General features: G+C 43.2%; 1 long non-coding RNA gene across 2 annotated transcripts; it reads right to left on the reverse strand.

Moving 5' to 3' along the window:
- Positions 1 to 2,935: 2,935 nt before the first annotated feature.
- Positions 2,936 to 16,096, reverse strand: LOC145349413 (uncharacterized). Of its 2 annotated transcripts, none has more exons than XR_013888074.1 (3): positions 16,004 to 16,096; positions 14,968 to 15,144; positions 2,936 to 3,262 (listed from the first exon to the last, which is right to left on the reverse strand). It is a non-coding gene; the product is annotated as an uncharacterized LOC145349413 (long non-coding RNA). The 2 variants fall into 2 exon arrangements; XR_013888073.1 differs by lacking the exon at positions 2,936 to 3,262 and adding an exon at positions 9,008 to 10,036.
- Positions 16,097 to 27,637: the final 11,541 nt, after the last annotated feature.

Genomic DNA, 27,637 nt, shown 5'->3' on the forward strand with positions numbered 1-27,637 from the left:
CAATATTTAAGTTCACTGGTTTCAGTCTATTCCTGGAGTACATTTAGACCGGATAAGCACAGCCCTTTATTATAGTCTGTTTTTAGAAAACTGAATCAATGAAGACTTTGCAAGGCAGTAAGATTAATACTAGACAGTCAATTTAAGTACTGTATTATTTTGGATGCCAAAACTGACAGTGACAATATATAAACAGAGGCATGCAGAAATCTTAGTGTCTTCATAGTTAGCAGATCACTGGGAATAGGGAACTTATACTGATCATAGAATCCCTAGAGTACAGAAAGAGGCCATTCGGCTCATCGAGCCCGCACTGGCAACAATCCCACCCTATCCCCGGAACCCCACATATTTACCCTGCTAATCCCTCCAAAACTGGGGTCAATTTAGCATGGCCAATCAACCTAACCCATACATCTTTGGACTGTGGAAGGAAACTGCAGCACCCAGAGGAAACCCACACAGACACAAGGAGAATGTGCAGGCTCCACACAGACAGTGACCCAAACATGGAACCGAATCCAGGTCCCTGGCATGGTGGGGCAGCAGTGCTAACTACTGTGTTACTGTGCACCCTTTTTGATAACCTCTTTTTTGCGCATCAGGTGCCAGATAAAGCAATGCAGCACAACCCAAACCCATAGAAACATAGGATCAGGAGCGGGCCACTCAGTCAATTTAGCCTGCTCCACCGTTTAATACTATCATGGCTGATCAGACTCTTCAATGTCTTTTACATCCATTATCCCCGTATCCCTTTACATTATTGTTAATCAAAGCCCATCAATCTCTGCCTTAATCATACACAATGGTTGAACTTCCACAGTCCTCTGAGGTGGAGAATTCCAAAGATTCACAGCCCTCTGTGTAAAGAAATTTCTCCTTGGTCCTAAGTGGCTTCCCCCTTATTTTAAAATCATGTCCCCTGATTCTCGACTCTTTAACCTAAGGAAACATCTGCATCTACCTGTTCTATTCCTTTAAGTATTTTGTAAGTTTCAATGAGATCACCTCTCATTCTTGGAGATCTTATAGAGACTTTTAAGATAATCAAGGGGCTAAACAGGGTAGAAGCAGCGAAGTTATTTCCACTTAGATTGGAAACAAGAACTAGGGGGCACAGTCTCAAAATACGGGGGAGTCAATTTGGAACAGAGTTGAGGAGGAACTTCTTCTCCCAGAGGATAGTGTATCTTTGGAATTCTCTGCCCATTGAAACAGTACCTTGTTAAATGTGTTTTAAGTCATAGATAGATAGATTTTCGACCAAGGAGGGAATTAAGGATTATGGGGAGCAGGCGGCTAAGTAGAGCTGAACCACTATCAGATCAACCATGATCTTATTGAATGGCGGAGCAGACTTGAGGGGTTAGATGGCCTACTCCTGCTCCTATTTCTTGTGTTTTCTTATGTTCTTCGAAACTCAGGCCCAGTTTGCCCAAGCTTTCTTCACATGGCAGTTCAGCCATCCCCAGAACAAGTCTGGTGAGCCTTCATCTCACTCCCTTCGTAACAATAATATCATTTCTGAGGTAGGCACGGTGGCACAGTGGTTACCATAATGCCAGGGGCCCCAGTTCAAATCCTGGCTTGGGCCACTGTCTGTGTGAAATTTGTACATTCTCCCTGTGTCTGCGTGGGATTCCTCTGGGTGCTCCAGTTTCCTCCCATAGCCCAAAGATGTGCAAATTAGGTGCCTTGGCCATGCTAAATTCTCCCAAATAGGTGCTGGAGTGTGGTGACTTGGTGATTTTCACAATAACGTAATTACAGTGCTAATGTAAGCCTACTTCGTGACTAATAAATAAACTTCACTTTAAAGGTACTGTTTAACCAAGCTCCTATCCATTTGAAGCAAGACCTCACTTCTCCTGTGTTTACACTTTATATTGCACAGGTGAAAATCCTCATCTGTGGAACCTGTATCTGTGGAACTGTGTTGATCATTAAGATGACAATGCTGTTCACTTCTGCATATTGCGAAAAAGCAGCAGCTTTATTTGATTCGATGTTTTGATTTCATTTATTATTGTCACATGTGTTACCAAACAATGGAAAATATTATTTCTTGCGCACTATACAGCCAAAACATACCATTCATAGAGAAAGAAATGAGAGAGTGCAAAATGTCATGTTCCAGTCAGAGCTAGGGTGCCGAGAAAGATCAACTTAATGCAGGGTAAGTCCACTCAACTGTCTGACAGCAGCAGGGAGGAAGTTCTTGAGTCAATTGATATGTGACCTCAGACTTTTGTATCTTCTTCCCAACAGAAGAAGGTGGAAGAGAAAATATCCAAGTTGCGTGGGGTCCTTCATTATGCTGGCTGCTTTGCTGAGGCAGTGGGAAATGTAGACAGAGTCAATGGATGGGAGGCTGCTTTCCGTGATGGATTGGGCTACATTCACGTCCTTTTGGTCTTGGGCAGAGCAGGAACAAAACCAAGCTGTGATACACCGACAAAGAATGCTTTCTCTGGTGCATTTGCAAAAGTTGGTGAGAGTCTTGGCTGACATGCCAAATTTCCTTAGTCTTTTGAGAAAGTAGAGGCATTGTTGGGCTTTCTTAATTATAGTGTCGGCACGGGGGGACCAGGACACGTTGTTGGTGATCTAGACACCTAAAAACTTGAAGCTTTTGACCCTTTCTACTTTATGCTTCCTGAAATCGATGACAATCTCCTTCATTTTGTTGACATTGAGAGAGAGATTATTGTTGCTGCACCAGTTCACCAGATTCTCTCATTCCTGTACACTGTCTGGTCATTGTTTGAGATTCGACCCACTACAGTGGTGTCGTCAGCAAACTTAAAAATCGAATTGGAGGGGAATTTGGCCACATAGTCATAGCTGTGTAAAGAGTATAGTCAGAGGTTGAGAATACAGCCTTGTGGGGCACTGGTGCTGAGGATGATCATGGAAGAGGTGTTGTTGCCTATCCTTGCTGATTGTGGTCTGTGAGTTAGGAAGTTCAAGATCCAGTTGCAGAGGGAGGTGCCAAGGCTCAGGTCACAGAGTTCGGAGATGAGTTTTGTGGGAATGATAGTGTTGAAGGCTGAGTGTAATCAATAAATAGGAGTCTGACATAGGTGTCCTTGTTATCTAGGCGTTCCAGTGTTGAGTGCAAGGCCAGGGAAACAGCGTCTTCTGTGGACCTGCTGCGGTGGTGGGCAAACTGTAGTGGATCCAGGTAGTCCGGGAGGCTGGAATTGATTTGTGCCATGACTAACCTTTTGAAGCACTTCATGATGATGGATGTCAGAGCCTTTGGATGTATTTACATCAGAATATAACATAGGAAATAAGAGTAGGCCATGTAGCTCCTTGATTTGCTCTCACATTCAATAAGATCATGGTTAAAATTCAACTTCAACATTTCTTTGGTGGCTTGGTGACTATCTTACATTAATGGCCTCTAAACATGTTCTTCCGCACAATTTCTAACAGATTAATATAAGGACATGGGGGGGTGAGGGGGGAGAGGGGGAAATTTATGGGAGGGAGAACAGTTCCAAAGAATTTTCTGGTCATGTGAGTCTTTAAGATGCTGAGCACAAAAAAGGCTGAAGGAAGTTTTATCTCATTAGAGCAAAGCAAATTCCAGGAAGAATCAATAAGTGCATTTGTTCAAAATCATGAGGAGTTTTCAAAGAATAAGCAGGGGAGAAATTGTTTCCATTGAATGGAAGGTCAGTGATCAGAGGTCATGGATTTAAGATAGTTGACAAAAGAGCTAAAGGAGATGAGGAGAATTTTATTCTCATGTGATGAATTATTAAGATCTACAATGCAATGCTTGAAAGGCCAGTAGAAGCAGAATTAATAGGAATTTCCAGAAGATAATTACATGTATACTTCGAAAGGAGGAAATTTCAGAGCTATGGAGAAAGGACAGAGAGTGGAACTAATTACTTAGCTCTTTCAAAGAGCCAGTATAGTCATAAGGGGCAAATGGCCTCCTGTTTGAATCTGTGGAAAGGAAAGTGTCAGCTTTCACTGACACCAGCTCAGAATCACTTAATAATCCACCATCTAACATAGTAGCATTGGAGCACAGGAGTAGGAATCGGCCATTCAGCCCATCCAACCTACTTCACCATTCAGTTAGATTATGTCTGATCATCTACTATCTTATCGTCACTTTATCTCCCTATCGCTTGATCTCATCCGTATTCCGAAATCACTCAACATCTGTCTTGCATACACAGAATGACTGTGAGTTTCCACAGCCCTCTGGCAGAGCAAATTCCAAAGATTTACAACCCTCTGGATACAGAAATTCTTCCTCATTTCAGTCTAAAATGGCTTGCCCCTTATTCTGAGACAATATTCTGAGACTTTACTGGCTATGAATTACTAACTTCTAAACTAGAAACTCCAGAGTTCCTAAATCGAGTATATTATCTAAGGTGAAAGCTGCAGTGCAGTGCTAATAATGTGTTGTATTGTTAGAGGTTTGTTTAGATGTAATGTTGAAGTGAAGCTCTGGGTTGCACGATAGCACAACGTTAGGCACTGCTGCCTCACAGTGCCAGGGACTGGCATTCAAATCCTGGCTTGGGTCACTCTCTGTGTGGAGTCTGCATGTTGTCTGTGTGGGTGTCTTCCGGGTGCTCCGGTTTCCTCCCACAACCTGAAAGAAGTGCTGGTTACGTGAATTGCCATGCTAAATTCCCCCGCTGTCTACCTGAACAGGGGGCCAAGTGTGTTGACTAGGGGATTTTCATAGTAATTTCACGCAAGCTTACTTGTGACACTAATAAACGTTTAAACTTTAACTGTTTATCTGCTCAAGTGGATGTAAAAGACCCACAGGAACTAGTCAAAGAAAAGCAGGAGAGGGTTTCTTGGCCCTTGATAAACAGCACAAGAGTAGATTCGGTGTTTATTTTTCAGATTATTATTAGTGGGATCTTGCTGTGTGAAAGCTGCTGCATTTAGCCACATGTCAATAGTGACTACATTTCAAAATAACCCATTGACAATGAAGTGTTAAGAGGCTGAGAACTGAAAGGTGCTATACAAATGTGAGTTTTTGTTACTCTGTGATTCCTGATAAAAACAGTTTTCTGTAATTAGCTCTGCACAATGCATAAAAACATTGAGGAGGGAGATGTTGGCTCAAATCCAAAGATGTATTTTTCTCTGCCTGCAAGCAGTTAATAGACGTGTTCAGTGATTGAGAAAGAAAAACAGATGGAATGGATAGGGTTGTCTTTTTGAAAAACTGCTCCATTCAGAGGTACATTAATATTTGTCTTCTCAACCTTATGCTAACATTGCATATAATGACATCTTTTTAGCTGGTGTTTGCAGGAAAATTAGAACAATTTAAATGTCAAATGCATAATTCATTGGCTGGATGAATCAAGATAGAATTTAACATCGTGGTTACATTCAGCTATTATTAAGTTAGGTAGCCATTAGTTGCAGTAAACATTTAATTTGCTTCAGTTTCTATTTTTAGTTGGTGTTCTGCATAATGGTGCCAATGAGTGATTTCACTCAACCTCATTACCCATCTTCCTTCATTCACATCAAAGGCCTTAATGGCATCATAATAATTCCAATTACTTACACTTGGCGATAGAGTGAATATAGTGGTTTAATCACAAATATATCGTTTAAAATGTATCTGTGAAAACGCTAATTTTAGAACCACTTTACATTCGCTGCAGCTCCTGTTCCGGTACGGATCAGATCCTAAAGGAAAAGCTAGGGAATCAAACCTAGAGCTTTTCGGAATGCAAGAATAGTACAGATGCCGGTAAAGAAAAAAACAAAAAGTGCTGGAAGTAGTTAGAGGTGTGGAAGCTTCTGTTGAATATACAGGCTGCATTTTCTTGCTGGCTTCACCATCTGACACTGAAACCCAAATGGGGATACAGAGTCTGCACTTGCCAGGGGCAAATTTGGCTGTGTAGTCTTTTGGGAGGTGGCCTTCGGTTAAGGAGAGCAGGACGGTTCCTCATGCCGCAGGCCCAGCCAGAGGGCCGACAGAGCTGGAGCCTCAGCATCTCCACCAGGCAAGGTGAGCATCAATGAGGTAGATTGGAGACTGTGAGGATGTCTCAACAGGGAAATGCGCTGCTGGCTGACACAGATGGGCTGCTTTGAAGACAACCAGTAGAGCCATGAAGATGGAAAAGAAACCCCTGTGGAGGATCGGACATGCTTGTTATTGTGGGATTTCACCCACTCAACCCAGTTACTGGGGCTTGAAGCTTCTGGTGGCCTGTGTCAGGGAGGCTGCCTCTAATCTGCTGGCAGTCTCCATACATTGTGGAAGGTCACTCTTCCAGTGGGAAAGTTCCAGCAATGCTGTAAAATCAATCAATTAGCCAGCCTCATAGGCTGCCCACCTTTACGGAGCAGACAGCCAATAAGTTACCATGCTGGCCTCAGGAACGTTCTCTGTTGGCAGGAATATGCCAGGGATCTGTCTCAGGGTGAGCACTTGCTTTGCCTGACATTCCCTGCGTCCAACTGTGTAACCACACTGCCAGAAAAATCCAAGCCAAAGTTTCAGGTCAATGACCCTGCATCAAAACTGAGAGGACTTGGATATGTTGCACATTTTAAATAAAGGGGTGATTGTTACGACAGTGGAAAAGGAACTAACAAAATGAAAAGTGTGTGATAGCATGTAAGGCAGGAGAGAATAAAGGATAAAGCAAAATCACAGAGCTGGACAAAAGGAAATGGTATTAGGACACATAAAAAAGCAAAACATGTTTCTACAGGTGATGTAAATGAGGAAATCAGAATCATCAACAATAACTGCTGTCTAAAAACAAAAATATATATGAAAACAGGAGCGGAGATTATAATCTAAAATTGCATTACTCAGTGTTGAGTCCAGAAGGCTGTCAGGATTCAGCTGAAAGATGGAGGGGGGCGGGGTGCGGTTTCTCTGGCCCATCTCTGACCCCCAATTGTGATGGCCCGGAGAATCAGGAGTTTGGCACGCCAGGCCATGCTGCTGGCCCGGATCTTTTTCAACACTGCCAATTTTGAATATAATTAGCAAGATGTGGCCCGAGTCAAGTAGCTCTTGCTACTCATCCACCTCCCCAGCACGATCAGCATTCCTAAATTATGAAGGGGCATCGTTCCGAAAGTTTGTGCTACCAAATAAACCTGTTGGACTTTAACCTGGTGTTGTGAGACTTCTTATTGTGCTTAGCCCAATCCAATGCCAGCATCCCACATCAGGATCAGCATTGAACAGGTTTTCTTCATACCCTCACAATTGAGGATCTGGCATGTTGGACTTCAGTGAGAGGCGTCCTCCTCCTGCCCCACACCACAAAGGCATCTGACCTGATTCTCCTTCACCCTTTAAGGCCCCCTTCCTCTCAGACCCCCCCACCCACAACACCCCTTCCCCCTCAGATCTCCCACTCGGAACCTCATTCCCCTCAGACCCCTTCACAGACCCTTTGCTCTCCCAGACACCCATTCAGCTGACCCATCCCCCTCTAACCCCCACCCCCCTACTCAGCCTCCCTTCAGGCCAACAGTGCACTGTCCCAGCATCTTGGCACTGACACCCTGGCCTGATGCCTCAGGCTTTGAAAGGGCTCAAGGAAGCAGATCCAGTGTCCATTTGCTCCCTGCACTGCCTGGTAAATAACTTCCATTGACAGCTCAATGGATTGCTATCATCCTCCAGCCAGCTGTGTTTATTTTTATTTTCCTTTACTGTTGAATGTACCTCAAGTACACCAATGATCCTGACCACAAAGTTGACAGAGTCGAATCCTGATTGACAGCCTGTGGTTTCGCTTCCTCTCCTCTCTGTCAGAGGACTTCAAAGGGGTCTGCACACACTTGCAACTTCTGACAGTGAGAAAGGGAAATCTCTGCTGCAGAATGGAGTGCTGCAATGATTTAGAATTCTGCCAAGTGACTGGGGACATGGAGATTAAAGTGACCTTGCCACTTCAGAGGTTGCACAGTTGATAGGCAAGAATGCAAATGTTGACCACGGGGCTGTCTGAGGTCACCATACATGGGTTGATCTTCAGGTCTGCCAGTGCTAGAAGGGGCATTCAGACTCTACATTCCCATCACAGCAGAGAGTGACAAGACCAATCAATTGCCCCCATTCTGAGCCCAAGTGGTGTTCACTTTCAGGGTGGTGATTTCAGATATCATTCTAGTAAAGATATTCATTGTTAGCTATTTAATATCATTATTTACTATCACAAAAAAAGATGGTTGTAGTTGCTGGGCATCAATCATCTCCACCCCAGGGCATCACAGTAGGTGTTCCTCAGGCTAGTGTCCGAGGCTCAGCCATTCTCAACTGCTTCATCAATGATTTTCCCTCCATCAAAAATCATAATTGGAGATGCATGTTGATAGTTTCACAATGTTCAACACCAACTGAAGCAGTTTATGTGCAGCAAAACCTGGACAACATTCAGTCTTAAACTGATAAATAGCAAGTAGCATCAGTGCCACACAAGTGCTAGACAATGGCAATCTCCAACAAGACAGAGTACAACCATCTCCCCTCGACATCCTATGGCATCACCACCATTGAATGCTCCACTGTCAACATTCTGGGTTGCCATTGACCAAAAACTGAACTGACTAGCCATATAAATATTATGGTTACAAGATCAGGCCAGAAGCTAGTCACTCAGGTCCTGAGCCCCCAAAGCCTGTCCATCGTCAACAAGGCACAAGTCAGAGTCACTTGCCTGAATAAGTGCAACTCCAACAACACGCAAGAAGATTGGCATCACCAAAACAATGCAACTTGCTTGATTGGCGCCCCATCCACCAATTTCAACATTCATTTCCACCATGATGAAGGGCAGTGGCAGCAGTGTGTACCATCTACAACATGTTCTGCCACAAGTCACCAAGGCTCATTTGGTAGCATCTTCTGAAACTATGACCTGTACCACTAGAAGGACATGAGCAGCAGGTGCATGGCAAGGCCACCACCTGCATTTCCCAACCAAGCCATACACAATCCTGACTTGGAATCCTTCACTGTCACTGGATCAAAATCCTGGAACGCCCTCCCTAAAAACTGTGTTGGCTTGGCTACACCACATGGACTGCTGCAGTTCAAGATAATGGCTCACTACCACTTTCCCAAGGGCACTAAGGGATCCTGGCCTCACCAGTGATGTCAACACACTGTGAAAGAATAAAGAAAAACACAGTAATGTCCTTCAAACCGCAATAGTTTTCTTTGCACAATTCAGTGATGCTGAGTTTCCTGTCAGCTAATGCTTAATTCTGGGAGTACAAACTGCATCAAAGGTAAAACAGTCTTGTCTGCATGAAAACCATTAAAATTATTATCTTGCGGCTTGACTATATATCACTATAATTTCATCATTAATAGTTACGTTAAGAGCTTTTGACACTGAACAGCTTCTGAAGACATTAATCGATGTTAAGGAAAGGTATTTCAAAACGGATAAAAAAAATTACACTCCTTCCCTGGCAGACTTTATCATGTTGAGATGTCATTCTAAGAATGGAATAATGGAACAAAGCTTTCTTGATATTGGCCCTACAGTTATTGATAGTCTTAGACATGAAAGCCAAGACTATAAAAGGTGCAATTGACTTTTCCAAAGTACTGTGTTCGTAAACACCAATGTTTTTCTATAGTATAAATGCAGGTTAGTAATAGCAGACATGTATAAATGTAGGTATTGTATTACACAAAATTATATTAATTACATCATTATATTTTTAGTTTAGTGAATGTGAATGAGCAAGTCTGACAAGAATTAAATTGAAAATCTGATCCAAAAATAAAGGAAACAGCTTCTTACTTTGAAATGGTGAATGGAAATGATATAGCAATTGTAAACGACTGTGAGTACGGTAATATGAGATATCTGAAAAACAAAGAAGTCATTATGACGTTCCTTCTGTTCTTCCACATTGGTACTATTCCAAAAGTCAATTGCATGCTCAGCTTCCAGCCATACCAAAGTGCACCATCCTTTTGAGACTTGAACATGTCACTACAGAGCCTGCTGTGCAGTTTTCTATTCACAGTCTAAAATAAATAAAGTTACACTGAAAACAATGCACAGAATTCTGCCTTAATGTACGCAGATAGTACACCAGATAAAAATGTGAACTGCGTGAACAAAATAAATCAAAGGAAAAATTGGACACAGGAGAGGATACAAAACAGACAAAATCCATTTGCAGGTCTTACGTGACACATCCAATATTAGCTGTAATGAAGTCCATAAGTTTGATATTAACAGTCCATGCCAGTGGGAGAGGCGTTGTGTGATGAATAAAAATTGCATATGACATCTCCAACATGATGGTGAACATTAGAGATCCAAGCGTCGATAAAGGTGGGTCGGTTATTTGCACAGTTCAGTCTCCTAAAATTCAACTGGGAGACTGATCTGTGATTTGCTGCATGTGGACATGCCGCAGCAAATTGGAAGCAGGAATTGCCTGCTGATGTGTTAGTATTCCTTGTGCACCAGTCAAAGCAAAAATGCACTCCTCTTGCCCTGTGGCTTCTTCCCACTAGCCACACCGTCCATTTGGTTGGCTGCCAGGCAAGAGGCAGTCGATAAGGTGCAAATAAAATGCTGCTATTAAGTTTGGCATCCCCAGACCTGTTGCATTAATTGGCCCTCTTTTGGCTCTCCATTACTTTTCTAATTTGTAGGATACGGGCATCGCTGGCTGGTCAGCATTTATTGCCCATCCACGATTGCCCAAGTACAATTGAGAGTCAGTCACATTGCTGTGACTGCAGAGTCACATGTAGGCCAGACCAAGCAAGGAAGGCAAATTTCCTTCCCTAAAGGACATTAGTGAACCAGATGGGTTTTGCCAAAAATTGGCAATGGTTTCATGGTCATCAGCAGATTCTGAATTCCAGATTTTTTTATGAAATTCAAATTTCACCAACTGCTGTGGTGGGATTTGAACCTGGGTCCCCAATTAAATTTCTGGTTTAATAATCTAGCAATAATACCTATCACAGTTTAAAGTTTACTTATTAGTGTCACAGTAGGATTATATTAACACTGCAACAAAATTACTGTGAAAATCCCCTAGTTGCCATACTCTGGCGCCTATTTGGGTACACTGAGGGAGAATTTAGCATGGTCTATGCACCTAACCAGCATGGCTCTCAGACTGTGAGAGGTCACCGGAACACCTAGAGGAAACTCACACAGACACGGGGAGAACACGCAGGCTCTGCACAGACAGTGACCCAACCCAGGAATTGAATCTGGGTCCCTGACACTTTGAGTTAGCAGTGCTAACCATTATGCTACCCTACGGACCTATGGAATTGAGCGTACAATGAGCAACCAATGAGTTTTTTGTTTTACGCCAATGCTCATGTTTAATTTCACCCCATTAAGCATTCCTTCATAAGCAGATGCTTTGCTTCATTATACCTGGTCAGAGAGGACATTTTCCTACATGCTTGTTGACTCAAGGGGACTAGGAATTCAGCTCAGGTGCTCATAGTGCTGCTATAAATTAGTTGCCAGGTTTCTGTGCTATGGGCCACTCAGACCTAAACAGCATTCTACGTATACAGGACTGGAGAGCATGAGCAGGTAATTTTGGACTTAAATTCCTTTGCGTTTCAAGCTGACTGCAATATCAGTGGGCATAAAAAAAAGTGAGGCTCAAGCCTCATCAAAATAGAATCATAGAAATCCTACAGTGCAGAAAGAGGCCACTTGGCCTATTGAGCCTGCACCGACCACAATCCCACCCAGGCCCGATCCCCACATCCACTCACTAATCCTTCTAACCTACACATCTCAGGACACTAAGGGGCAATTTTAGCATGGCTAATCAACTTACCCACACATCTTTGGACTGTGGGAGGAAACTGGAGAACCTGGAGGAAACCCACGCAGACACAAGGAGAATGTGCAAACTCCACACAGACAATGACCCAAGCTGGGAATCGAACCAGGTCCCTGGAGCTGTGAAGCAGCAGTGCTAACCACTGTACTACCATGCTGCCCTAATAGAATAGATCAGGCCAATGAGCTGCGGACAACAATGAGACTGTTTACCTGTCAAAATCATACAATGCAAGATTCACCGCATTCCAGGAGCCAAATATATATTAGCAAAGGTGACCAAACATTTGGTCAAAGATGTAGGCTTTAATCAGCATCTTAAAGAGGAGTTGGAAAGTTTTGTTACAGATAGGAGAGAGAGAAACTGAACTTCCTCGTCCTTTCCCCTGTCTGTAAGCCAAGATATTTTTTGAATTATTTTTGAAGTAGGCGGAGGTGTGTTTCCCCAAACCTTTGGTTTGTGTGATCTTTTCCATTTCCTGTCCAGAAGTTGGTCCAATAGACAGGCTGGTCAAATGCAGGATAGGAAAACAAACTTCAGGAAAGCTCAAGCCAGGAACTCCGGGGATGATCTCCAGCAATCATGTCTTTGGGTCTTGAGATGGCATCCAATCTTAGGAAGGCGGCAGTTCACATTTCCAGCTGGGATAGGAATAGATTGTTTTAAAATTCATTCATGGGGCATGGGCGTCACTGGCCGGCCAACATTTATTGCCTTTCCCTAGTTGTCCTTGGAGGACAGTGGAGAATCAACCACACTGCTGTGGCTCTGGACTCAAATGTAGGCCAGACCAGGGAAGGACAGCAGATTTCCTTCCCTAAAGGACATTAGTGAATCAGATGAGTTTTTCCGACAATGGACAATGGTTTCATGGTCATCAGTAGATTCTTAATTCCAGATTTTTCTATTGAATTCAAATTCCACCATCTGCCGTGGCAGGATTCGAACTCGGCTCGCCAGAACATTAGCTGAGTTTCTGGATTAATAGTCTTGCAGCAGGCGACGGTACAGAGGGACCTCGGGGTCCTTGTGCATGAGTCGCAAAAACCCAGCTTGCAGGTGCAGCAGGTGGTCAGGAAGGCGAATGGGATGCTGGCCTTCATAGCGAGGGGGATTGAATATAAAAGTAGGGAGGTCTTGCTGCAGCTGTATAGGGCATTGGTGAGGCCGCAGCTGGAGTACTGTGTGCAGTTTTGGGCGCCGCACCTGCGCAAGGATATTTTGGCCCTGGAGGGAGTGCAGAGGAGGTTTACTAGGCTGATACCGGAGTTGAGGGGATTGAGCTATGAGGAGAGGCTGAATAAACTAGGCTTGTACTCGTTAGAGTTTAGAAGAATGAGGGGAGATCTCATTGAGACGTATAAGATGATGAATGGGATGGATAGGATAGAGGTGGAGAGACTCTCCCCGCTCAGAAAGGATAATAGGACTAGGGGGCACAGCCTCAAGATAAAGGGGAGGCGGTTTAGAACGGAGTTGAGGAGGAACTTCTTCACTCAAAGGGTGGTGAATCTCTGGAATTCTCTGCCCGTTGAAGTGGTGGAGGCTGCCTCGCTAAATATTTTTAAGAAGCGGGTTGATGGGTTCTTGATAAGAGAGGGGATTAAGGGTTATGGGGAGAGGGCGGGAATGTGGAACTGAGCCACAACAGATCAGCCATGATCTTATTGAATGGCGGGGCAGGCTCGAAGGGCTAGATGGCCTACTCCTGCTCCTATTTCTTATGATAGTACCACTAAGTTATCGCCTAGTGATTCCCATTGTGAATGGTATGGAGCGGTCTCATATTAAGGAAATGTTCTGCTTCTTGAAGGCAGGGCATTCATAAACTTTGCTACCTACCCCTGTAAAAATGACAAGGAATCTACATGACACACTGAAGATGTACATTTCCATGACCACTCCCAGAACCTTCTCCTGTTTATCTTGTAGAGAGGGTTAAGGGTTAATATCAAACTCAATCTTTGGTGTTCCTGATATCTATCTGGAGGAAACTTTGGCTCATCCAAGCCTAGATGTCCACCAGCTGTCTGATAGCACATAGGCAGTGGAGGGGTTAAGAGAGGTGGTGCCCAGGCAGAGCTAGGTGTCATCAGTATGCGTACGGAACCTGACATTGTTCCTTCGGATAGGGTTGTCGAGGGACAGCATATAGATGATAGATAAGAAAGGGCCAAAATAGACCCTTGAGGGAAAGCAGAGATAATAAAAAAGAGGTTGATAGTGATTGTCTGACTGCACCTGTGTGGGTAGGAATGGAACTAGGCCAAGGCAGTCCCACCCAATGTATAGTGGAGAAAGATATTTAATGAGGATGGTGTGATCAAATATGTCAATGGCTGCAGGGTTAATTTATTATTGCTTCATTCACATAGGATTTATGTGTGACTTTGATAAGATCTATTTCTGAGATGCAGCAGGGGCATAGCTAATTTTCCATGGCTTTCTCATGCCATTGGGATGTTTTGGTTGAAAGTTTCCTTTTTCTTTTTCATTGGTCCTTTCCATATCTGCTCATTTGTGATTTGATGCTCTTTTCCAAAAGTGAGATTTGAACCAATCATATAATACATTAATGTGGGCATGTGACAAACTGAAATGCCTGAGTTGTGAGGACACCGAAATGTGTTAGATTTTTATTTATTGCGATAAATGTTTTAAAGTCTGAATTTAGAAACATAAAACCTTCACAAAACAAGTCAGTTAGTGGGTGGTACAATGGCACAGTGGTTAGCATTGCTACTTCATAGTGCCAAGAGCCTGAGTTCAATTCCAGCTTTGGGTGACTGTGTGGAGTTTGCACATTCTCTCTGTATGTATGGGTTTCCCCCAGGTTTTCCTGTTTTCTCCCACTGTCCAAAGTTGTGTTGCTTAGGTGGATTGGCCATGCTAAGTTGTCCCTTAGAGTCCCAGGATATATATGTTAGCGGGATTAGTTGGGTAAATACAGGGATAGGACCTGGGTGGCATGTTCTGTTGAAGAGTCGGTGCAGACCCGATGGGCTGAATGGTGTCCTTCTGCACTGTAGGGATTCTATGAAATTTTGTGAGATCTGAAAGAACAAGTTAAGTCAATATTTCTGATTGAACACTTCGCTACGTGCTGTGCGCACTGTAACCTACCATTAGTTTCAATTGTTACAGGTCAGTCTCCTGTAAAGAAATGTTCAGAGCTAAGTCAGTGGAGAGATGCTGTTTCTTTGTTCCTGGGTTGTGTGGAGTTACCAATGTGACTTTCTTTGTCCCACAGTAGGCAACTTTAATATACTTACGCTATAAACGACATTGATCAGCTTCTCTCTGGTTGAAAAAAAACAATCTGTTACTGTCAGACATGCTGAAATTGCATTAAATTGGGACAATCTGCATTGCTTTACTTTCCAAATATTGTAACCACAGTCCATGCAATAGATCCTTATCACGATAAGTGAGTCACTGTTTTCTCCTGAGGGCATTCAATTCCAGGTGGACTTTATATACATCCCACAATTAAAGTAGTGGCTCGGTTTGATTAGAAAGAATTGGAAGAGTATCAATATCACAAGGAATTTACTGACTCATTTTCTGTCACTTACTGGATGCCATACAAACTCACCTCCTGACTCCCCAAAGCCTATCCACCATCTACAAAGCACAGGTCAGGTGTGTTTGGAATACGCCCCAATTGCCTGGATGGGTGCAGCTCCAACAACACTTAAGAAGCTTGATTCCATCCAGGACAAGACAGCCCACTTGATTAGCACCACACCCACATGCATCCATTTTCTCCACCACAGGCACTCAGTAGCAACAGTGTGTATTACCTACAAGATGCACTGCAGCAATTCACCAAAGGTCCTTACAAACCCATGACCACTTCCCCCATCTAGAAGGACAAGGGCAGCAGATATATGGGAATACCACCACCTGCAAGGTCTCCTCCAAGCCACTCTCCAGCCTGACTTGGAACTATATCGTCATTTCTTCGCAGTCACTGGGTCAAAATCCAAGAATTCTCTCCCTAACAGCATTATGGATTAACCCACAGCAAATGAAGTGCAGCGATGCAAGAAAGCAGCTCACCACCACCTTTACAAGGGCAACTAAGGATGGGCAATTAATGCTGACCAGCCAGCGATGCTCATGTTCCACAAATAAATAATAAAAAAAAGCAACACACCTGATCATGTATCTACGTTGTTCATTTTAACTGCCCACTTGTACTATAGGCCTCCTCTCACAGATAGCAGTAGTGAGTCATTTTCTGTTTAACGACTGCACTGAAGGAGATAAAGTTCATCACCATCAGTAATAGAATATCTATTATCCAAGGAAATGTAATAAGGCTAACTATCTACAGCATTTAAACTATTAAACTACATGATCTAAATAATTTAACATATTAAATAATTGACACAATGTACAAACCCTTGTGCCTTACACAACATAAATCTGTTAACTGAGCCCACCTAGCTGGTAATCTCATTTGTAGGCAATATAAGCAAAGGACTATTGTTATAAAGCAAATGGCCCATTAGTTTTCATACTGTACGACAGGATAGACATTTCTCTCTTGTTTCCTTTAATATTCATCTTGGTTCATGACTTGATTGAGATCCGTTATTGAGTTTATAGGCCTTATCCCCGATTAGTCTTAAACAGTTCTAACAACTCTTGGCACGGTGTTGAAAAGCCAGGGAAACAAAGACAGATGGGTCTCCGACACCATCAATGTTTAACAGTAAATGGCAATGCCTCAAGCTGCCTATCCAGATTGGTCAGGAACATCCAAAAAGGAAGATTTTTCAACTGTAATCCTTGACACAGAGGTAGACAGGCTGAATAAATGCCAATGCCCAGTTCAGACATATCAGAGATACACTTAGCTTCTAGTCATTTCCATTCAATTATTTGATATCAATCCTCTTCTCCATTTTTAAATTACCAAAGATAAGACTGCTTTATCATTTTCTAATCCATCTAAATATAATGTAATAACACCGGATATATCTTTGGAAAAACAGAGTGTGTGATTTAAATATCATAGCTACTAGAACAGAAACAATCTATTTCTTAATGAGTGTCATATTTAACTGTTTTTCCCATTAGCCATTGATTGCTAATTAACATAATAACAAAAACAACTTGCATTTATATAAGCCTTTAAGTCACTAAATGCGCTTCAGAGAAAGTGGATAACAAGCAGTGATAGAAGGGTTAGCTGAAATGATTGAAAGCATGAACTGAGAAATCATAAATTGAGAAATGGGAATAGAAAATGTTGAGGAATCTCAGCAGGTCTGGCAGCATCTGCAGAGAACCAGAGTTAATCATAAAACCACAGAAGTCCTAAAGTGCCCATTGAATCTGCACCAACCCTCCAAAAGGGCATTCCACCCAAGCCCTCCCCTTCACCCCACACATTTATCACAGCTAATCCACCTAACCTACAACTGTGGGAGCAAACCAGACCACTGAAAGGAAACCCACACAGGCATAAGGAGAATGTACAAATTCCAGATAGACAATCACCCAAGGCTGGAATTGAACCCAGGTCCCTGGCGCTGTGAGGCAGCAGTGCTAACCACTATGCTATTGTGCCACCCATTTCAAGTTTGTGTGACTTTGCTTTTATATTTGAAAAATTGGACAGCACTGCAGCAAGACAGAGGGAGATGAGGCCAGTTCAGCCATGGCCTGCAGTATTTTAGTGGAGTTGAGAGAATCATTGTTGCTGCTCCTGGTTCCATAAAGATGTAAGCTGAACAAAGCTTTGGCAGCAAAACAATTAGGCGGCTCAGTGCTAGGACATGAAAATCTCATAAATATTGAAGAAAATATGTAATGGAAATATCTTTTTCTATATACAATCAACATTACAACCAAAAACAAAATTTCACAACGTATATTGGCCTCCTTTCCTGGGGCTAGTTTGCCCCATTCTGCCTCTTTGAAAAAAAACAAATTCAGGACAAATCGGGGTTGAAATAAGAAATCTTCCTGTTCCATTTCCTCAAGCCCATTACAGTTTATGCATTTGCCGCAAACTGAACCTTGAAGAAGCTTCTAGCTTTGCCCAGCTTACACATTCCAGAAAAAGCAAAGAAGAATTTGACTGCAGTTCTGCCTGGGCATATTTCATCATGTCATTCATTCAGCTTTATCATCACAATGTCAGAAGAACGATATTAAAATAAACAGATGTGCAAGGCAATTTGAGGGGGCGGAGAGAAAAAGAACGGAGGCAGAAAGAAACAACTGGAAAAAAGAGAGAAGGCTTTGCGATGTTGCAGTTGCAGGAATTGTGGCGTTAAGACCCAAATACTGCAGCCCTCTTTCTGACAAACCTGTCCTTTGAATGTGACTTCACCACTGGCACTGTAGGATTATGGAAACATCTTTATTATTTATTGCACTGATAAAGAAGGTTAACCCTAGAAGCTTAGCATTATTAGCATGACGTTATCAGCAGCATAAAGTACACTGTATTGAAACCTTAAACTATTTGAATGGGTGACCCAGGGTTGCAGGATAGTGTGCAGCTGCCGGTGCTGCTAGGATTAATACACAACATGAAGAGTAAGTGCTCCTTTTTTTATTCATATGGCTGGGCAAAGCAGTTATAGTCTGATGTCAAGGTTAGCAATCCATTCATCAGGGGTGATTGTGGCATCGCAGTAATGGGTCGGGGTAGTAACCCAGGCACCCAGGCTAATCCTCCGGGGGCATGTGCTTGAATCCTAAAACAGCAGCTGGCAGAATTTAAATTTAGTTAATAAATCTGGAATTGAAAATCAATTCTCAGTAAAAGTAACATTGTAAAAACCCATTTGTTTCACTTAATGTCCTTTAGAGTCAGAAATCTGCCATCGTCACCTGGTCTGACCTACATATGGCTGCAAAACCACAGCAATGTAGTTGACCTCTAAATATCCTTTTAAAAGCCACTCTGAAGCATCAAACAGCCACAATGCCAGCACAAAGGGATGAAACCATGTGGATTACCCAGCATTGACTGAGGCACTGGAAAGAACAATGGCAATACCAGCCCTGTCAACACTGCAAAGTTAAAGTTGCCAAATTGGGAGAACTGTCCCACAGGTGGTCAAAGAACAGCTCAACATATCATTCTCAAGGAATCATATTTGACAGACAGTGTGTCAGATGTATATCTGGGTATGCCCTGTCCCATTAATAGGGCAGACTCCCAAAGGTGGCAGCATAGTCAGGAGGGATTTGCTCTGGGAATTCCCAACATCAACTCTGGACTCCACAAAGTCTCATTGCATTAGGTTAACCCTTGGAACCAAAATCTCCTGCTCATTACCACTGACTGAAACACCCCAGCTCTAACTCCGGCCCCTCCCCCTCAGTTGCTGAATCAGTACTCCTCCATTTTGAAAACCACTTGGAGGAAGTACTGAGAGTGGCAAGGGCAAAGGCTGTACTCTGGGTGAGGGCTTAGCATCACCATCACGGACAAAACTGGCTGAGTGCTAACGGATGAAACAGCTAGACTTGGTCTGCGGAAAGTGGTGAGGGAACCAACAACAGAGAAAAACATACTTGACCTCATCCTCACCAACTTACCAATCATAGATGTATCTGTCCATGATAGTATTGGTAGAATTGACCATCATAAATATCTTGTGGGGACAAAGTCTAGTCTTCATATTAAGGATAAAATCCTTTCTGTCTTGTGGCACAACAACCATCATTCTAAATGGGATAAGCTTCAGACAGATCAAGCAACTCAAAACTGGGAATCCATGAGAGTGCTGTGAGCCATCATCTGCAAAAGAATTCTATACAATCTGTAGCTTCATGGCCTGACATAACCCTCACTCGACCATCATCACCAAGCTGGGTGATCAATCCTGGTTTAATGAAGAATGCAGGAGGGCATGCTGGAAGCAGCACAAGGTATACCTAAAAATGAAGTACCAACTGGCAAAGGTACAACACAGAATTACTCACATATCAAGCAGCAAAACCTGATGAGTGATCTCACAACCAACGGATCAAATCTAAGCTCTGCAGACTTGCTACATCCAGCCTTGAATGATGGTGAAGTATTAAATAACTCACTGGAGGGGGAGGCTCCACAAGTATCTCCATTCTCAATAATGGGGGAGAACAGCAGAGTTGTGCGCAAGATAAGGCTGAAGCATTTGCTACCATTTGGGCCTCTTCTGGATGTTCACAGCATCAAAGATGCAAGTCTTCAGCCAATTCAATAATTTCCACATATTACTGCACAATGTTCATCATTATTTCTGATTCCTCAGCTACTGTAACAACCCTTCTCTATATGCAGCAAGACCTGGACAGGAAAGGTAAGAATACACTGCTTCGAGTCATTATGGAGTCTTGAATGAAAAGTGATCTAAAATTAGACTAAGGTGATTTTGAACAGTGAGAAAGAGGAGCCTTTTTAAACCTTGGATTATGAAGCTGTACAGTACATTATTTGCATTTGATTTGGCACAGAGACCATGGCTGGGATTGTCTGCATTTGATTGATGGCGAGATTGGAAAATCTTGTGAGAAGTCCTCAGTGAGTTTTTTGGTGGTGTAAATCCAGGACACAGATATCCCCTCCTTGTCAATAGATGCTGCAGTGCTGGATCCTCACTTGATTAAGCGCTGTCCACCTCAACATCAGTACACAAATGTTCCACATCTGGCTGGCCAGCTGAATCTCTCTGTCTTCAAAGTCTGTAGGACATTGAGTTCAGCCATTCCTTCACTAGTTTGGGACATTTCCCTTACGTTCTGTGCCAGCCTGCCTGAATGAAGACAGATGGAGAGAGCGTGAGCAGGATACCTTCCAGACAAGATGATAAGGATGCCTGACATGTGTGGATGGCAAGTGGAGCTATGGATGGGATGAGGACACAATCCACAAAGGAGATGAAAGTGTGCTTGGAGTGTGAGTGGTGGTGTCCCTTGAGTTGGCATTGAGTGAGATCCCTGTAGATATCTGATGGATCTGTGTGTGAGTTCAGAATGATGAGAAGAATGGTTTACCCTGGAGGAACAGAAATCGTTCATCCTCTTGCAGCACTGGATGGTTGTCCTGTTTTGGAGGGTGTTAACACTGACTACCGCTGCCACCACCTCATTTGTCATCTTGCTTGGTAGTCTTTGCCTGGAGCGGGGGTTGAGGACATAGTGACAGACTTCCACTGCACCTAATAGGCATCTCAAAGGAGGTGTCATTAAATTTGGAGCAGCAAGTTTCTTGTCTTTGGCAGCCATCAGTTCCCAGCAGCTTTCTTTTTCTTGAGAAATGCAGGAATGGTCTTTTAAGTATGACAACCACACTACTGAAGCTCTGAGGTCACAGCAGGATGAGTGAATCAGAGGCTGCCTTTGCCAGCAGTCCAATGTGAAACCCTTACTTTTGCTTTTTTTAAAAAAAACACAAAGTGCTGCTTATTGCGGCAGAGAAAGCTGCCATCAGTGTCGACGGGTCAAATGCAACTTTACTCTCCCAAAATCAGGCATGGCAATTTCTAAGACAATTCCACCCCTTACCAACATTTAAGAAAAGGTTCCAATAGATGCAGATAACAGGATGTAGGATTTGGGCACTAGGGCAAGCACTTATGGCTAGAACTATTGTGGGGGAGAAACTTCAACGTGGACTGGTTTAGCCAAACTGTTCTAATTCCTATCTTATACAGCTAAACTGCAAAGAAGAACACTATATTGTTTTGGGTTGAACCCATTAAGCAAAATTAACCAAACCAAGGGACAGATCAAAAGAGCAGCTTCTTGTAGGGATACTGCTTCAAACAAATGGCAAAGGAAACGTGAACCATATTTTCATTTAATGTTTTAAGGTGTCAATAAAACAGCCAATCCCTGCCGTGCCCACTGGGCATGATGTGGGTATGCTGGCGTTGGACGTGCGTAAACTTTACTGTGCCCTCTGGGCACAGAAGGCTCCAATGGTGCCAGCAGACACTGTATGCTCCCTCTCTGGGGACATTCAGCAGTGAAAATAGCCACAGTAGAGAGGCAGAGAGTTAAACCAGATATCAGAACATTATAGGTGCACTCATGCTTTCAATACTTTGTTCACCTTTACTTGTCAATGAAAGGTGATGTCAGAAACAGCTATTTTTAAAAAGCACACTTAACTTAATAAAGAACTTGTCCCAAAGAGTTCCACAGGAAGATTATAAAACAAAATACGACACCAAGTCACATAAGGAGATGTTAGGGCAGATGACAAAATGCTTCATCAAAGAGGCAGTTTTTAAGGACTGTCTGAAAGGAGGGAACATGAGATAGAGAGGTCAGGGCAGCCATCAATAATGGAACGATTTAAATTGGGGATGCTCAAGTGACCTGAGTGAGGTAAGCACAGATATTTCAGAAGTGAGGCTGTGAGCCTGGAGGAAATGAAAGAAATAGGGTAGAGAAAGACCATGGAGAGATTTGAAAATAAGAGTGAAATTTGTAAACTCAAGGCGTCTCTTAACTGGATGCTATTGAAGGTCAGTGAGCAACGGGGTAATGGGTGAATGGGACTTTGTCCAAGTAAGGGCATGGTCAGCAGAATTCTGGACATACTCAAATTTACAGCTGGTAGAATGTGGGAGACTAACCAGATGTGCCATGGAATTGTCAAGTCTGACAGTAACAAAGGAATGAATAAATGTTGCAACACATCCAGGGGTGGAGTCAAATGGAGGTGAAAGTAGGTGGTCTTGGAGAGGATATGTGATTGGAGGTTCACTTTGGAGGTCAAATAGGACACAAGATTGTGGAGAGTCTGGTTTAGTTTCAAATAGTTGTCAGAGAGAGGGATAGAGTTGGGGCAGCTTGGGAAAGAAGTTTGGAATGCGGCCCTAAACCAGTATCTTCAGTCTTTCCAATATTTGTTTAAAGGAAATTTTTGCTTACCCAACATTTGATGCTGGATAAACAATCTTTTTTTTCATATTAATTTATGGGACATTAGGGTTGGTGGCTGGCCAGCATTTATTGCTCATTCCAATTTGCACTTGAGAAGGTGATGGTGAGCTGCCTTCTTGAATAATAATAATTAAACAACAGCAAAGGAGTCAACAGAGATGGTGGTTAGATAAAGCTGAGTACAACATGAACATTTTTTCTTTAGCCAGTAATTGCTTGCTGAACCTCAGCATAGTCCTGTGATTTTTTTCCCCCTCTGCAGAGTGTGGAGGTAGGAACAGGGATCAAAGGCCCTGCTGTTGTCAGTATCCAAACCACACAATAGCAATCCACTCAACTGAACTAATCAGCGTGAAAGTTGACACTAGTTTTTGGATAATGTCACTCAGGGGCAGAATCTAGGTGGGAAATAGATCACAGATCATTCTAGAATGTCATTGCGAGATTAGAGGAGTTGTAAAAAGATTATATTTCAGCCAGTCTCTTCAGTGTATCAGTTACTGGTCAGGTACTGACTTGCTAATGCAGGATTCAGATTTGAAAAGGCTGGGGGCTCTTTTCACACATTAGGCTGAAATTCTCCCGTCTCGCCTGCTGCGGGAATTATAGTGGGCGAGACAAAGTTCAGCAGGCCATTCAAAGGTCTATTGAGCTCAGATGGGAATGTCCGGTCTTGAGGTGCACACGGCCGGAGAATCCCACCCACTGCTTAACTTGTTCTTCAGATAGCAGGTATTATGAGAATTTGCGCAATACAGTCATACCCTATCAGGTTTAAGATTAGGGAGTCTTTGGATTTGAGACGGTGATAATTAATTCAGAGTAGTGCAAGATTTTATTGACGGTGGGAATGCTGCAACATCAATGTTTTACCCTAACAAAATAATGGTGGACTGTTGTTTGTCGCTGATGTACAAAGCAATTGACAGAGATCTATGCAATGTGAAACTAATCATGTGGAAGTCAGATTCAGTAAGAAATCTCACAACACCAGGCTAAAGTCCTTTAACCTGGTTTTGTGAGACTTCTTACTGTGTTTACCCCAGTCCAACGCCGGCATCTCCACATCAAGTCAGATTCGACAGGGATGGTAGATTTTCTTCCCTAAAAACACCATTTACACCATTTAATTCTACATTTAAAGGCAAACCAAAAGCTCTCATAGTCATTCACTCTGGTATTAACCAGATTTGAACTGATGGTTTCTCGGCTATCAATCCTGCAGTGAAGCCACTACATTACCGCACTCAATTCAAGACAAAGCTTAAACCTGATACTCAGAGATGAAACGCTCTGAATATCTTATTTATGAAACATGCTTGCACTTTTAAATTGGACAGTTAAGGTATAAATTGCAGAATGGTAACGGGCAAGAAGACTTAATCTGCCTCTGAGGGAGAACTAGCATTCCTAAAAAATATAGCAATGAAACAATCAATGATCAAAAACTTGGAACAGCCAACATTTAGTATAAGAGAGAAAAACAGACTCAAGAAACAGGTTAAATAATTTTACAGAGAAGCAAAATTATTGCATGGAATGACTTGTACATCACTGAAAAAAGAAAACATGTGTTGCCAAAACCATTGATCTTGTGTTCATCAAGTCCAACATGAGTGCCAAATTTCAAATGATCATAATTTAGGCTGCAAGAGAAAAAGGATGCTGATTGAAGAAGCAGAGAGACAGATAAGAAATTACCTGTTAAAAACCTGTTTAAATAAGTTTAAAGCACTTTTGTAGTAAGAACTTACCTTGTAGAACTGTTTAAATCATTTAAAAGCATTTTTGCGGGCTTTTTGTGTTTACCGCTTTAAGAATTCAAAGGGAGTGGATAGCAGGGAGTTGTGGGGGAGCAGGCTTTAAATCAGCGCCAGGTTTAAAAGGAGGCCTGGTGTAGACAGCGGGCAGCGTCGGAGTGGGCAGCGGAGTGAGAGGGAAGCAGAGTGTGCTATTAGGGCTTAGGAGCAAAGGGCTGGGGAGAAAAAGGGCCAGGTAAGTTCATGTTGAAATTTTCAACACTACTACAGTGAATAATGGAGGGGCATGTGATGTGTTGTTTCTGTATGATGTGGGAGCTGGTGGACCCCAGGGTCCTTCCCAGTGACCATGCCTGCAGTAAGTGCAGGTTGCTGGAGGAGCTCCAGCTCAAGGTAGATGAGCTGGCCTCTGAGCTACTGACACTGAGGCTCATCAAGGGGAGAGAGGGTGCCATTGTCAATGGGGTGCAAGTGACATCCACCCCCCCTAGACTGGCTAACTCTAAGGGTCAGGAACAAGAGGAGAGTGGGGAGCGGAGGAAGGAGGGTGGGGAGCGGAGGAAGGAGGGTGGGGAGCGGAGGCCTCAGCCTCTCAATCTGCATAACAGGTTTGAGGTTCTTGCTTCCAGTCTGGACGAGAACGAGGGAGGTGAGGTTGGTGAGCAAACTGCACACAGTACAGTGATGCAGACGCAGGACATAGGCAAAAAGGAACGTAGTAGTAATTGGGGATAGTGGGGTTAGGGGTATTGACACTGTCCTTTGTCACAACGACAAAGTGCACAGAAGGGTATGTTGTCTGCCTGGTGCTCGGATCCGGGATGTCGCATCTGGGCTGCAGAGGAACCTGGAGTGGGAGGGTGAGAATCCGGTCGTTGTGGTACATGTGGGTGCCAATGGCGTAGGCAAAATGCGAACTGAGGATCTGGGGAGAGAGTATGAAAAGCTGGGAATGGAATTAAAAAGTAGAATCGACAAGGTGGTTATCTCTGGGCTACTGCCTGAACCGAGTGCAGACGGGCGTAAGGTTGATGAGATTAAGGAAGTGAATGGGTGGCTCAGGGGTTGGTGTGGACGTATAAGATGATGAATGGGATGGATAGGATAGAGGTGGAGAGACTCTTCCCGCTCAGAAAGGGCAGTAGGACTAGGGGGCACAGCCTCAAGATAAAGGGGGGGCGGTTTAGAACGGAGTTGAGGAGGAACTTCTTCACTCAAAGGGTGGTGAATCTCTGAAATTCTCTGCCCGTTGAAGTGGTGGAGGCTGCCTCGCTAAATATTTTTAAGACGCGGGTTGATGGGTTTTTGATAAGAGAGGGGATTAAGGGTTATGGGGAGAGGGCGGGAAAGTGGAACTGAGCCACGACAGATCAGCCATGATCTTATTGAATGGTGGGGCAGGCTCGAAGGGCTAGATGGCCTACTCCTGCTCCTATTTCTTATGTTCTTATGTTCTTATGATTGGCAAGTCATCCTGGTTTGGCTGAGGAATTGTCATGAAGAAAGCAATGGGAGGATGATTTGTCAGATTCTGATATATTAGACCATAAGATCACCAGACATAGGACCATTCGGCCCATTGAGTCTACTTCATCAATTAGATCACGACTGATTTAATATGGCAATCCTTCATTTTCTCACTTTATCCCCATAACCTTGGATTTCCTTACTGATTAAAAATCTGTCAATCTCAGTCTTGAACACACTTAACAACCAAGCCTCTACAGTTCTCTGTAGTAAAAAATTCCACAGATTCACCACTCTCTGAGAGAAGAAATTCCTCCTCACCCCTGTTTGACATGGGTAACCCCTGACTCTGAGGTTATGCCCTCTTGTCCTGGACTCTCCCACAAGGGGAAACTTTCACTCACCTTCGGTCCTATCAAGTCCCCTGAGAATCCTATATGTCTCAATAAGGTCACTTCTCATTCTTCTACACTCCAGTGAGTACAGGCCCAACCAACTCAGCCTCTCCTTATAAAAAATCTCTCCATCCCTAGAATCAACAAAGTGAACCTTCTTTATTCACTCAATGGATATGGGCATCACTGGTTTATCAGCTTTTATTATCCATCCCAAGTTGCCCAACGGCAGTTAATAGTCAACTACATTTCTATGGCTCTGAAGTCACATACAAACCAGGCCAGGTAAAGACAACAAATTTCCTTTTCTTAAAGGACATTAGTGAACTCACCAGCCAACTTATGTGGACTCACCACATAAACATAGTGGCTACAAGAGCAGGTCAGAGGCTCGGAACACTGCAGCGAATAATTCACCTCCTGAGTCCCTAGAACATGTCCACCATCTACAAGGCACAAGTCAGGAGTGTGATAGAATAATCCCCATTTGCCTGGATGGGTGCAGCTCCAACAGCCCTCAAGAAGTTTGACACCATTCAGGACAAAGCAGCCTCATCTACAAACATTCAATCATTTCCCCCACGGACCTCAGTAGCAGCAGTGTGTACTATCTACAAGATACACTGCAGCAATTCACCAAACGTCCTTGGACAGCATCTTCCAAATCCACAATCATTTCCAGCTAGAAGGACAAGGGCAGCAGGTAAATGGGAATACCACTCCCTGCAAGTTCCCCTCCAAGTCACTCACCATCCTAACTTGGAAATATATTGCCGTTCTTTCACGGTCGCTGGGTTAAATTCATGGAATTCCCTCGCCCTCGGCATTGTGGGTCAACCAACAGCACATGGACTGCAGTGATTCAAGAAGGCAGTTCACCACCACCTTCTCAAGGGCAACTGAGGATGGGCAATAAATGTTGGCCAGCTAGTAATGCCCATGTTCCACGAATGAATAAAAGAAACTCCTATAATCTGTGATGGCAGGGTTTGAACTCAGGTCCTAGAACATTAGTTGAGTTTCTGGATTAATAGTCTAGCAATAATACCATTAGGCCATTGCCTTTCTGCATTGGACTGCTGGCAAGATAAGGGGATCAAGATTGATCACCATATTCCAGATATAGTGTAACCAGTACCTCTTATCATTTTGGCAAGATGTCCCTATTTTACACTCCATTTCCTTTGAAATAAAGGTGACCATTCCATTTGCCTTTCTTATAACCCACTGAATTTACATGGTAGCTTTTTGTGATTTATGCAC

This window comes from Carcharhinus amblyrhynchos, chromosome 1, assembly GCF_965287045.1.
Source record: "Carcharhinus amblyrhynchos chromosome 1, sCarAmb.v2.hapA, whole genome shotgun sequence".
In the NCBI taxonomy this organism is placed as follows: domain Eukaryota; kingdom Metazoa; phylum Chordata; class Chondrichthyes; order Carcharhiniformes; family Carcharhinidae; genus Carcharhinus; species Carcharhinus amblyrhynchos.